This window comes from Ixodes scapularis, unplaced genomic scaffold (assembly GCF_016920785.2).
Source record: "Ixodes scapularis isolate PalLabHiFi unplaced genomic scaffold, ASM1692078v2 PGA_scaffold3__209_contigs__length_174095766, whole genome shotgun sequence".
NCBI classification, from domain to species: Eukaryota; Metazoa; Arthropoda; class Arachnida; order Ixodida; family Ixodidae; genus Ixodes; species Ixodes scapularis.
In genome coordinates, this window is record NW_024609868.1 from 156,417,793 (window position 1) to 156,431,211 (window position 13,419).

At 48.6% G+C, this 13,419-nt stretch overlaps 1 pseudogene; it reads right to left on the minus strand.

The window, feature by feature from the left end:
- Window positions 1–8,821: 8,821 nt before the first annotated feature.
- On the minus strand, window positions 8,822–9,572 carry LOC120840592 (annotated as a pseudogene).
- Window positions 9,573–13,419: the final 3,847 nt, after the last annotated feature.

Here is a 13,419-nt window from a genome sequence, read left to right on the forward strand (position 1 = left end):
TTTGACCAGGTTCGACTTTTTCCAACTTCTTGCGAAAAGTTAGAAAAAGGTTCGACTGCGGTTCGCACGCGCGACATGCTGGCCAGTTGGCTTCGGATTGGATGGTGATGGCTAAGGGATAAATTAAGGGCAGCACCGATTGGCTATTCCAGTTAATACAGTACAAAAAAGTAAGTTATTAACTCCTTCAGGAGTTAGAGTTAGTTTCTTTTATTTGCAACTGTTTATAAAATTAAAATAACCCTTTGAGTGAAAAATTTTTTTTGTAGACCAAGACATGTTTGTATCATGGTCTTGCCACGCTGTCCACAAAGTCGAACAAGTCAAATCTGGTTAAAAGTTTCGAAGGTTTGTCGAACCGGTTTGTCAAAGTCGAACCTTAAATGCTCGACCTAAAAATCCGGTTCGCCAAAAGTTCGCGGCACCGCTACTTTCTTGTGGCTGGGTGTATTGAAGGCGCGAGCACGGAGTGAGTGAAGGCGTCTCCAAATGCCCTGTGGCGACCCCAGAACTTCGTCGCTTCAACGCCAAAGCCTCCTCGAGTAGGACTATGCTTGTGTTTTTGTCATGACTTCGTTTAGTAAAGCTAATGGTGCTTCGCACTAAGCCTATCATGGTGTTACGTCTCCCTCTGCACGTAACAGTGGCGCAGAGTTCCTTTTTTAAAGTAGAAAATGTTGATTTCGATCTGGGACAACTGTGCCACAGTGTGATCGCACAATGTTAGAGTTTCTCAGCAGTGTGGGGCCGCGAACATGTTTGGTACGTCCTGCCTGTCGTTTGTGAGTGTGCTCCTTTGTGTGGATCAGTTCGTCGTATGAATCAGCCATCAGTGAAGAGCGCTGTTCATTTTGAACTTGATATAAATTAACTGAGCAGCACCATTTTGTAGGATGACTAACCCGCCTAAAACCCCTTGATGTGTTTGTGTTAGTTTTGGAACTGGCGTGTAAGTGCCAGTGCACGAGGCCCATGCAGCACTTGTAAGCAAATGGCAATATAGCCCTGAAAGGAGAGGTACTTGGAAGTGAATTCTTTGCAGCTTGGCATAAAACTATCTCGCCTCTGCCTCCTTCATAAAGTCGACTATCATTGCCCCGACCTCAAGAACTCTTTGTTATCACCTCCGGAACGAACATCATCTCGCCTCATCATCTCGTATTTCCAGTTCCACAAACGCATTCAATCAGTCTTTCCTTTCTCAAGCCATCTGCGACTGGAACAGCCTACCATCCACCATGGTAATCCCAGAAGTATTTCTAGCAAGCTTACGAATTAATTTTTCATGTTAGAAGTATTTTATTGCCACTATGTATGATTAATGAGCTTCCTTTTCTTGTTTGTCTTGATTTGTATAACAATGGCATGTAAGTGCCAGTGCACGAGTTGCACACTGCACGAATCCTGACCATGCCCTTAAGGTGAAAATAAATAAATGAAATGATTGGCAACACAGCACTCACACGTGGCACATGTCTCTCGCATTCGCACAATAAAGGCTGAACTGCATGTAAGCGGTTTAGCAAGCAACGAGACGAGCAACTGAGACTTGTCACTGTAGCTCGGTTTTTGGATTTCTAGGAAATGTCGCTTCATTACTTGACTGCTTGCTCCCGTCGCTTTCAAGCGATTACCTTGTCGCGAGACTGACTGAGTGATAGCAAAATGGTTGCCATTGCTTGTCTCTTCGCTCGCTCAATCGCTTACACGTAATTTATACTTTTTGGCTGTTGGCGCTTGCAAAAATGTAAAGCGTGAATTTTATCTAAGGCTTTGTTCTCGCTGACTCTCAGACTGCTGCGAAAACTTTGGGTTCCAGTGAAATAAGACCACATGATTTCTCACTTTGCTTATGAACTGAGGAGGAAAGCTGAGGAGGGGTAGCTTGAAAATCAGCTCATGGTCTCCTCAAGTTGTTTGGAACACCTTTTTTTCTGTTTTCTTTGGCACTACTCAATGCGCGTTTTTTTTTTCTCCCGACCTTCACAATAAAGTATTGCCAGAGGGTTAGTAAATGAGCGCTAGATATACAGCACTTTGTATAAAAAGTCCGTGCCACAGTCGAAAAATAACTCCTCATACTCTTCGCAAGCAACGTCACCAATACAAACGGTACTTCCAAAGGCGCAGGTCACGCAATATTTCGAGTAGTTTCCCAGGAAGAAAATCGAACTTGGATTCGACCTCTTACAGTGGAAACAAACGGGGTGCAAATACGAGCGCTAGGACGCAAACTGGTACCTTCAGCAGTCATGGGTTCCGCAAAACACACCGCCTAGCTAGGTGGTACCAAGCCGCCACCCGATTTGCAGGACTCAAGCCTTGAACACCGATCTACGAGATAAAGCTCCCCGATCACTCTCCAAGCGCCTCGCTCGGCGCCCCACGCCCCCGTAGGACCTTGCCTCTGGGTCCGTTCCCGCCATTTGACTGCTCGCTCAGTGACAGGTCGGTTCCGGTACTTCCTTGGAAAAAGCTTGAGGGTCATCCAATGCGCAAAGAATGTGTGCGACAAGGAACCGCACACGTCCGCTTTCACGCTGCCTGCACACACAAGAACACGCCATACACGCTCCGAAAAGAAAGGGCTGGAAAAGTACTCACCAAGTAGACTCGAACCCACTGCTGGCTCTATGGGCACGCCGGCACCTGGGACACTTTGTTTCCCCAAGAATGTTCTTAGATGTTCTTCCGTAAGCCTAAAGGCCTGAAACCACCCGGAATACGGTGGCCCGAGAGTTTGCAGCTTGGTTTGTTTTTGATTTTGGTTACGATGGCGGTGGAGATGCGGTGACGTTCGCTGGTTTGACAACAGGTGTTACGACGAAACTCATTTGACGCAACGTAAATGTTCCTGTTTGAATCGACTTACATTACAACTTTTAAACATAAATAAAAACTGTTTCAACATTTATATATTTATTTCTAATAAAGTATGTTGGAGTTAATTGTGTACTAAGCTAAAGCTTGGCCTGGCTCAGCCTCGTTTTATTTTAACATGGCGGCGAAAATCGTCTCTGTTCATGCTCTGTGCCGTGCTGGACCTTTTGGCTGTTCATTGGTTGTCCTGTTATCCACCTGCTGCAATACGCATCAGCCGCAAGCGTGCTGTCTAAGTAGTGTGTGCCCGCCGGAAAAAAATATCCAGTCTTCTCGGAAGCAAGGCTGCAACTAGGGCTGCTCGGATCGTGGCTCGGACGTCGTGGACACCAACGAACCGCGCCCGCGAGCCTCACGTCGTCTGCTTGGTTCCTGCACGTCTCCGGCGTCGGATCCCCCAGCCCTGGCCTCAGCCCTACATGACCTAGCTGGTGAAAGACAATCTACGACAACCCGGCGTCTTTGGAATGCGATGTGAATGCTGTTACCTTTAGAGTGTCCCGACGCTCCCAACAGTCATTCTACAGGTGACGCTGCGAGACGCGAGCCTTCTGTGTTGCTTCAACTCTCAGTGTGGTTCTAAAAATTGGCACTTGGTCCCGAATGAGCTCCTGCACCTTTACTCACTCTCGAGACTCATCCCACGACGGTTCTAGTGGTACGTAAAACGTGGATGCACGATTCGGTTTATGGCGGTGACCTTGTCGATTGATACAGTGGAGAACACTGCTTACAGAAAGGATCGTTCTAAGAAGTGTAGAGCTGTGCTTGTCCTGCTACATTTCCGATTACCCTTTTGGCGACGCCGTAACCTTTAGTTGGAACCTCCCACAAGCATGGCAATGTGCTGTTATGCCGCGAGTTCTGCCCCGCCTTTCGCGAAAGCTGAGTCCTACGGCTTGCCCAGCGAGCCACTGGTGCTCATTAACGCGAATTAAATGTGTGCATACTAGAAGTCTTGAAGTTCAGTCGCTCAGAGTGCGCTACATGCCATGGAACTATTTCCAGTGGCCCAAGTGCTGGACAGTTCCGTGAGACAGTGTGCCCAGTCCAATTGTTCTCAACATATTTATTAATCGTAATAATGCCTGTCTGCAATCGACTCCACTGCTGTTACGGACAACCGGATGTTGGTGCCGCTTATCAGGTGACCCCAGAAACCACGAGGGTTTGCAGAACAACATTGAGAAAATCTGAAATAAACATTCGGCTACATTTCTTCTCACAGCATGTCAACGATTTTGTCCAAAACGTGTGGAACGCTGAATTTTGTACTTCGCATGCCTAGTGGAACAGGCCATAACACACTTAGGTGCCTTTCACAGCCTTGGTCCTGCAACACCTAGAGTATTGCAGCTTCATACAAAACTTCAATGAGGTTGATCTTGTAAGATCAGTTGAAAGTGTTCACCAAAGGGCAACTACGTATGTTAAAATTTCTTTACCTTGTATATTGTATCTTGTGCTTGTGTCCTGTGTCGTATCTATATGTGGTATACACTGGATGCCATATTTGAGGTGACTGCTCGTAATGCATGCACGGCAGGGGAAGGAGAAATTATCTTCTCAACGGGGCTCTCCTTTGTGTGTTCCAAACTCGCCCAGACGTTCCTATTCTCCCTCTAGAAGACTAACCTGTCACTCAAAATTTGTACAAGGGCAGCCTTCCGCTCTCAGTCTTCCGTGGTGGTGCGAAATGGATGATGCGACGTCAGTGCAAGGCGTGTAGGCATATTGGAAGCTTGCCAATAGTGCAAGCTCAGCAGTAGCGAGCTCAGCTATGACCGCTAGTGAATAACACTTATTGCATATTATCAGCATCCCTTCTGTCATTATTATTAGCCTCCTGCCGTCCGTGAACATGCCGAAGTTCCTATGCACTTTGATTTATGCCTTGTGAGTTTTCTGGCTTCCAGTAATTGTGTAATATAATAATTAGCTAAATATTGAATTTCAAAATAAAGTGCATATTTTCATCCACCTTTGACTACTTCTTTTTTTACTAACTCAATTTTGTATATAGGTGCTGATTTAGGATTTTTGATTAAGCTTATTTCTCATTTATATTTACATATATTTTCCGGCCCTCCAGACAGCAACAGATTCCCAATCCTTAGCCAAAACGTTTGGTTGTAGGCCGATGAAAATATCGATGGGTCGTAGCTTTGGTGGCCGACCTTGTTCTGCTTCTCCTTCCTCGTGAAGTGTTAGCTGCATATTTTGGTTTGCTGTAGGTGTCCTTGTTCCATTGTCGCTAGAAAAATTTAATTGTATTATTCGTCAGCAGCTTATAGCAAAACGTGAACTGCAAGGTGAGAAACACTACTTAGAATAGAATAGAGTAGTTTATTCCAGGTTTCTTTCAAAATACATTTTCGAGAATCGTTGCATTAATGCACAAGTCGCACCCGGCCCCAGGTCGCGCGGCGCTCTGCCTCGTACAGGTTCGAAGAGAAGCTGGGAAAGCCATAAAGCTTTGTGCCGTGCTAATTTTTGTATCTAGTGTTTCATCTAACCACGCAGCAACTCTTCTGGCTTTTTTAGTGCGGAATAGCCATCTCAGGAACTACACCGCTAATCCACTACTATCGCTGCCGCTGCAATGTACAACCAACGCAGCGACTGCAGAAGCTTCCCGATTAAACCGACCTGTTTGCCGCTAGGGGTTTCCTCTTTGGTGGGGGCTTTTACATATTACGTCTGCTCGGTTCCTTACGTATCCTCCATCCCTTATGTGACAATATTCAAAAATATTTTTAAACCTAAAAGTACAGGGAGATTCGCCGGTAAAAGTGATTTAAGCGGCGACATTACTGCAATTTCTCTCATTCGTAACTGACTGCTTTTGTCAAAACTTCTCTGCTCGTTCCCCAGTCTAAACCTTGCCCACGACATGGTATATAAGTGCGATATTGATGTTTTAGATGAATGAAAAACGTTCCCCAAGTATACCAAGATGCTGCTACTGTAGCCAATGTACTATATGGGTCTTATGGTTCTCTATGCTTTTAACATGTAGAGTCCTATGGGTAGATAGAGTTCATACCGGTTATAATGCCACGAGTGTCGCCGACCAAACGCGCTCATGGCCGAATGGTTATGGTCTTTGGCTCCTGTGCAAAGGGCTCAAGGTTCAATGCCTGGGAGTGGACGCGCCTTTTCGTTATATCTGGTAATATTTAGTTCTGGTAGATTCGAGAAGCCTGTTGCTTATTCGAGGTTAGAAGGTTCTACGCACCGAACCTTCTATGCCAATTTCCCCAGACCGCAAGACATTCTTTTTCAATTGAGTAATTTCTCACCGCCTTGGACAGTGCCCGACTTGCATAGGCGATGACTCGCTCAGTGCCTTCTTGCACTTAACCCAGTACCGCCCCGAGTACTGCACTACTAGCTTCTGTGTGAATCTTGGTTTCTGCGTCCTAATCAAAGGGTCTAAGAACAGGAGAAGTCTGGAGTATTTGCTTCAGCCTGCGAATGCCTGCTTTTGCTGCTCAGCCCATTCAAACATCTCGGCATCATTCGTAAAGTTTGTAAGCGGTGCAGAAATCCTTGAGAAATCCCAAACAAACGTCGATAGTAGGCAGAAAGTCCAAAGAATCTTTGCACGGCCTTCTTGTCATTCGGCGCTGGAAATCCCGCGACTGCACGAGTTTTCTCGGGGTTACTAACCATGTGGCGTAGGAACATCAACTGCTCAGAGGCGAACCGACAGTCTGACGGCTTGAGTGCGAGTCCGGCGGACTGCATGGCTTGGAGAACAGCTCGGAGTCGTCGCAAGTGCACGTCGAAGTGACTTGAAAATGCTATGACGTCGTCGAGGTCGACAAGACAGGTCTGCCACTTCAGTCTCGCCAGTACGGTGTCCATGACACGCTGGAAAGTTGCTGGCGCCGTGCATAGTCCGTAGGGCATTACCTTGAACTCCTACAGTTCATCCGGCGTGACGAAGGCTATCTTCTCTCGGTCCTGTTTGTCAACTTCGATCTACTAGCAGCTGCTCTTCAAGTACATCGATGAAAAATACCGAGAGTGGCGGAGCCGGTCTAGCGTTTGGTCGATGCAAGGAAGTAGATAGATATCTCTTCGTCACTGTGTTTAGCTGCCGATAGTCTCCGCAAAACCTAAGCGTTCCGTCTTAACCAGTCCTACTGGAGAGGCCCACGGACCCCTTGAAGGCTGGATTATGTCGTCGTTCAGCATTTCTTGTACTTGCTCCTGAATGACCCCCGTTTCTTTTATGGAGACTCGGTATTGTGACCGATGCGCAGGGAGCACGACATCCTCGGTAATGATGCAGTGCTTTCAACGGTGGTGGTTTTGCTCACCTTCCACGACGTCGCAAAGCAATCCCGGTATTTGGCGAGGAGGTTAATCAACCGCCGTCGTTTCGGGTCCGGAAGCTCGGGTCAATGTCGAGCTGTGCGGGAGACATACTGTCTTGCTGAGGTGACGAGGACTCTTCAGTTCTTGCGGTGATTTCGGCTTAGTTCCGGAGTTCCTCGACATGGCCCACAGTGATATCTTTCGGGGGGTGTTGCGTTTCTTGTCGGAAGTTCGTCATGAGGACCGAAGTGCGCCCATCCTGAAGTTCAGTTATTTCTCCTGTGATGCCTATTCGTTTTCCCAGGAGCAATTGAATGTTGCCTTCCAGAACAACTTCTCCGCAGGTAGCTGAATCTGTTACGACGGGTACAACAACATGATTGTGGGGGCAGGTTCACGTGGTCGGCAGATACTCGGACGGTGGCTGACGCTGTTTGGGGCTTTTCTGAAGGCGGAACAGGTGTCCGCAATGTTAATCTGTTCTCTCCAAGGTCGATGACGGCGCCGTATTCACACAAACTCCATGCCGAGAATGACGTCTCTGGCACAGTCTTGTAGAACGACGAATTTTACAAGACACGTCTCGCCGTGAATTTTGACGCGAGCAGTGCATCTTCTGACAGGCGTGATGTGTCCTTGAGTGGTTCGTATCTCTGACCCATCCCACAGCATCGTCACTTTTTGAAGGCGGTGAGAGAGTCTCCCACTCAAAACTGTGTAGTCTGCTCCGGTGTCCACAAGTGCTGATGCGTCGTGTCCCTCAGTAACGTTTAGGTTGTTGCGCACTGTTGCAGGAGCGTCATTGCAATACGTGGCTTCGGGAGAGTGGATGTGCTCCGGCGTTCTTGGAGGCTCTTGACTTCGGTCGTCTTCGGCAACACCACCTCCAGGCGTTGCCGCAGCTAGTTTTCCTGGCTCCGGAAGTAGCTTTTGTGTGGGGGGGCTGAAGTCAAGCATTTTGTTTTTGCATATTTTATTATAGGAGACAAGGGCTGCAGCCGAATTTCTGTCATTTTATTTTTACTTACTGTTTATTAAAATATCACATATTATTTGCATGAAGTTCCTTACTTAGCATGTGCAATCACCTTTCCTTCCTGCTTTATAACAACAATAGGGAGTTTTAGTGGCTCGTACGCAATACAGTTGTGGGTCAGATATGCACACGTGTAGAATGCAATACAGTTGAACCTCGATTTAGCGAAGTCACCGGGACCCCCTAATTACTTCGTTAAATCGGGAACTTCAACTTCCTAAAGTCGAGAAAGACATTCTTCGGGATAGGCTGCGCGGGGAATCCGAATTTGTTCGTTATTTCGGGAAACTCGTAAAATCGGGTTTCGTTAAATTGAGGTTCAACTGTACTGCTTTTTTGCGTATGCACTTTCTGACCCTCAAAGCTTTTACGTACGATCCACCAAAACTCACTAATATGGCAAAAACACTTACGCATAGTGCTTCAGACAATTTCAAAATTCCTACGGGGATACACAGCATTGCAAAACTGAGTTTGCGGAGAATCACGTTTATTATTCTTAAAATGCTCATTCAAAAAGACTTCCACGCAATGAAATGAACAAGTAAACCAAGATAATTACGTATATACAATGACATCTTAATGCATATTTTGAAAATGTGCACAAAAGCGTGATGAAGGAAACAGATCCACATGTAGGCCCCAAAGCCACGTGCATTGATCGTCTCGAGGAAGATAAAAGGTCGCCAATCGCTCGGCGGTCCTGGAGACAAATTCCTTGATGATGTCGTCCAGGTTGAGCTCGACACTCTTCTTTTTTGAAGGTGCAAAATGAGGAGGCATGTTAGCCTCCCCTGAATCATGCGGCTGCATAGATGCATTTTAATGCGGCGTAAGGCACTAAACGAGCGCTCCCCCGAAGCGACAGATGCAGGCTCAGAATGAAGAAGTTTCATATATTTTACGACTTGGTCCAGGAGGTCACGAATTTTGTCGGATTTTGCCTGTAGTGTCCTCAATATGGAGTCAATTGTGAGGGAATCAAGGTTGCATAAAAGAGTCGGCAAAAGTAAAAACTGCGCAGAGTCGGGCCAGGTCAAAATCACATGCATGCAGCTCCTAGGGCCTCTTCCAGGTCATCTGTTGTGAACTGTCTTCCCCCATCAGCGTTAATCAAAATGCTCTCTAGTTTTACTAGCCTGCTAATACCAGGCTATTCAAACCGCCGTTGAGTTTCACTCGGTATGCAGTCTATAGCCTCAAAGTACTCCTTCCGTAACGCTGCCTTGCAATCGAGTACAACTGGTAAAGAAGGTTTGTTGCTCATTTTGAGCCTTTTTGGCGGTTTTGTCGGCTTTGCGCTGCGCAGGTCCTTCAAACCTAGCCGCATTGCAGTTGAGCTCGTGCAGTCCCACTACTCTTCAAACGCGACATCAGACCGCTGATGGGACATAGCCTCGCAGAGTCTCTGTAGCCTCTTTGATACCTGCGGCGCGAAACGTTGAACGTTGCACTACCCTCGCAGGCTCTTCGCATGGACCGAACGTAGCTATAGAAATGTTTATTCCTAGCAGTGTTTCAAACATCTTCAGAAGCCTCCCATAACCGTTCAAAATGGCCCTGCTGTTGTCTGCAATCGAATATTCTGTTTGTAGCAGCTCGTTTAGTGCCTCCTGAACTAGGTTTTCAGCGAACCTTTTCATTGACTTTATTCTGACAGTCCACCTTGTTGGGCAAAGCGGAAGAAGGTTATTTGGCGTTGATCCGGCCTCTTCTGCCGCCTCGATGACTGGAGGAATTACAATAGATGAATAAACAGCTTTGCGTTTCTTCGAAGTCGGAGGGGGGGTCTCAGCCCCGTCCTGAGAAATCTTGGGGGGAATCTAAACCCCCCCTGCCCTCCCTCCCCCCCCCCCCCCCCCCCCCGGTTCTGGGAGTCCCTGGGATACAGGCTCTGTCGGCGGGGTCGTGGCACTGGACACGCTGAACGTCTTGGTGATGGTGAGCGGTATTCACAACAGAGAGGCGGTGGACTCACAACACAGAGAGGTGAGGATGGCTAACATCGGAGGTACTCTTCGATGTTGTGAGGGTGTTCGCCGTACCTCGGGCGTGGTTGTCCAGGTCGAACCCACGCAGCCCAAGTCGGCGGCAGGAGCATCCACGATAGATGTGGTTCGCTTCCTTGCAGATGTAGCAGAGCGGGCGTCGGTCGGCTGTTCGCCACGGGTCAGTCTTTCTTGACAAAGCTTGTTCTCGGCGGACGTGCGCCCAGTCTTCCTGGTGTCGGGGATACTGCGTGGCGAAGGAGCTTCATGTCAGGGGGCTGCCATGTACGGACGCGGAGGTGGTGGTGTTCGGCGGACCACTGCGGCGTAACTAATCGATCAGTGATCTCCTCCAGTGCTGAAACGGTGACAGGAGCCTCAGGCTGGAAGGCTTGGCGAACCTCCTTTCGCACGACTTCGGTGAGTGGGAGAGAGGACGGGCGATCAGCAGCGGTCTTCCCAGACGATGTCGCAGACAATTTCCCGAAGTCCGTCGGCACCGGCAGTGGTTAGGTCCAGTCGGAAAGATGTTACATTTGGAGGAGCAGTCACGCCAGCAAGTCGATGGTAATGGCTTGCACAAGACGACAGCGCGCGCTCAATGTTGCTGGCTGCAGTCACAAGACCGTCGACGGCTGTCGGGATGGCGAACGAGGACTTTGAAAATTTCACCCTTCACGTTAAGGACGCAAAGTTTCTTTCCCTCAGCTGCCTCTGGATCGGCTCGGGTACTGAGGCCCATGACATCTTCAAGAAAGCTGGTCATGGTATCGTTGAGGCCCTGCACCCTTCTATTTGGAGAAAGTCCTCCGTTCACTGTCGATGGTGGTGGTTGATGAACGTTTGCTTCAATTCGGTGGGCAGGACTTTCAGGTAGTGAAAAAGGCTTCGTGGTTATCAAACCAGTGCCTCGCAGTGCCTTCAAGCGAGCGGTAGAGGTTGTGGAGGCACTGCTCAGTCGTCTATTCGTGTTGGCGGGCCACGCTTTCATAGTGTTGCAGACTTGCAGCCAATCCTTGATGTCCTCGTGGACCTCACTGAAGAAAGGCGTTGGAGTCCGGGGTGCGATGGGCACGTATACGACGGCGGGGCAACCGGGGTCTGCAACGACTGGTTGTCCATCGTCGGCCTCGTTGGTTGCGTGTTCTTGAGTGGCAAAAGTCAGAATTCCGGGGTTAGGCCTTGGGTGCAGCGGCTTCCTTGGGTCTTGGTAGTTTGTGCGGATGGTACTCTTGAGTGGGGGACTGGGCTTTGGCTGTGAAGCCTCGGAGGGGTACGCTTCATGGGCTGCGTTAGCCCGGACCTCCACCAGGATTTCACGAATGACGATTGATGAGGCGACGAAAACTGAAGCAAACTAAACGATTAATGGGGCGAACTTGTGCCCAAAACAAACGCAGGATCAAACGCGGGTGGGGCTATTTTGCGGCAGCTGGCACAACAGCCCGGGGAAAAAATGCCGGTGATTTCGGACGGCGCGTGTATCACTGGAGATCGTGTTAGCCCCCCGCCTGCGTTCGCGCCACTTCGCGGTGACAGTCTGCGGCTGCTCATTAGAAAAATATTAACCCAATTGGCCCACCCATAAACGCTGCTTCGCGGCAACAGTCCGCGGCTGCTCATTAAAAAATATTAACCCAATTCGCCCACCCATACACGCTGCTTCGCGGCGGACCGCTGGCGGCCCAAGCCCCACCCCCACTGCCCTCCACCATTCCTCCACTTACCCCAAGAAAGGGAGTCCCATACCGTTTAGTTCAGCAAAGTTTCGTAGACAATATTCGTTTTTTTTCTTCTTTTTTTGTGTTAATTGTAGAAAAGAAATGTTGTAAACATCGCCAAATGCCTCAGCAAAAAAAAAAAAAAAAAATTGAGCGTTGCAGGGGACTCCAAACCCCGGCCCGCTGGCCAAATCCGGCCCGCGGAGGCCTTCTGACCGACCCGCGGCTGGCCATGGTGCTTATATTGAGCTCCGGCCCACGGCCCGCTACCAGTATAGGCCCGCTGCTACCAGTGCGGGCAGAAGCGCGCGTAAGGACGCGACGGCGCGACGAGCACCGAAGATACCGGAAAGAGAGAACACCTCATCGTATTTCTCGCCCGACGCCGAAGCGAAAAAGGCATTTTGAATGCTCGGTTCACACGAAAACTGACAGTGCGGTTGAAGCTGCGTGTTCGCCGGACCAATCAACTGCATGTCTCTTATCGCCACATCTCGCTCTCCACTCGTGAATAATATGCAGAGAGGGTGTGATCACGTGGTAAAAGACCGGGAGTTGACTGGTTCAGCGGGTATGCAGCTTTTAGTGCACTGTCAGCTTAGGGGTGGACGGAAAATAGAAGAAATTCGAACGCGGCTTCAGTCGCGCAAGCGGTGCGTTGAGGGGGGAGGGGGGGGGGGGGGGGCTGTATGATTCTTCAGCAGGCACTCTGTGGGAAATATGTGGACATGTCGTGTGTTTTAAAACCTGTGGTTTCAGCCGTGAATAACATAAGGTCGCATGGGCTTAATCATCGCCAGTTTCGTGAATTACTGAAAGATGGTGAATCGGAGTTTGTAGACGTTTGGCGTGCGATGGCTGAGTTGCGGTAAAGTGCTGTCGCGTTTTTTCAACCTTAGAGAAGAAATAAGGAAATTTCTCGCAGACAAGAAGCGGCCCGAACCGCTGCTTTCGAACAGTAAGTGGCTTTGGAAATTGGCGTTCTGTGTAGACCTGACGGAGCGCGTGAATAAGCTGAATGTGATATTGCAAGACGAGACACGTCTTATTCATGACGTATACATGGATATTAAAGGATTCAGGGTGAAATTACAGCTCTTCGAAAGACAAGTGTGAAACCAGACCTAGGATCACGTCCCCTGTTGTGCAAAGCTCCGTACAAAGACTGATGTGGAATTCCCCTCATTCTTCGCAATGGAAATCCTGAGATACATTCAGAGGCAATTTCTCGAACGGTTTTCTGACCTTGTGGTCGGTTTGCCAGGGTGCCCACAACCTCGATGGGAGAGTTAGTTTGTAATTTGACTTACAGTTTGTAGTTTCCTTCAGAAGGTAGTTTGACTTACAGTCAAACTACATTCTGAAGGAAAACTACAAGGTAGGAAATTTGATACAGTTTTACAAATCCTTGGGCTCTGAGCAATTTCCAAACCTGAAATAAACTGCTTTTTTGCACTACATACCTTTG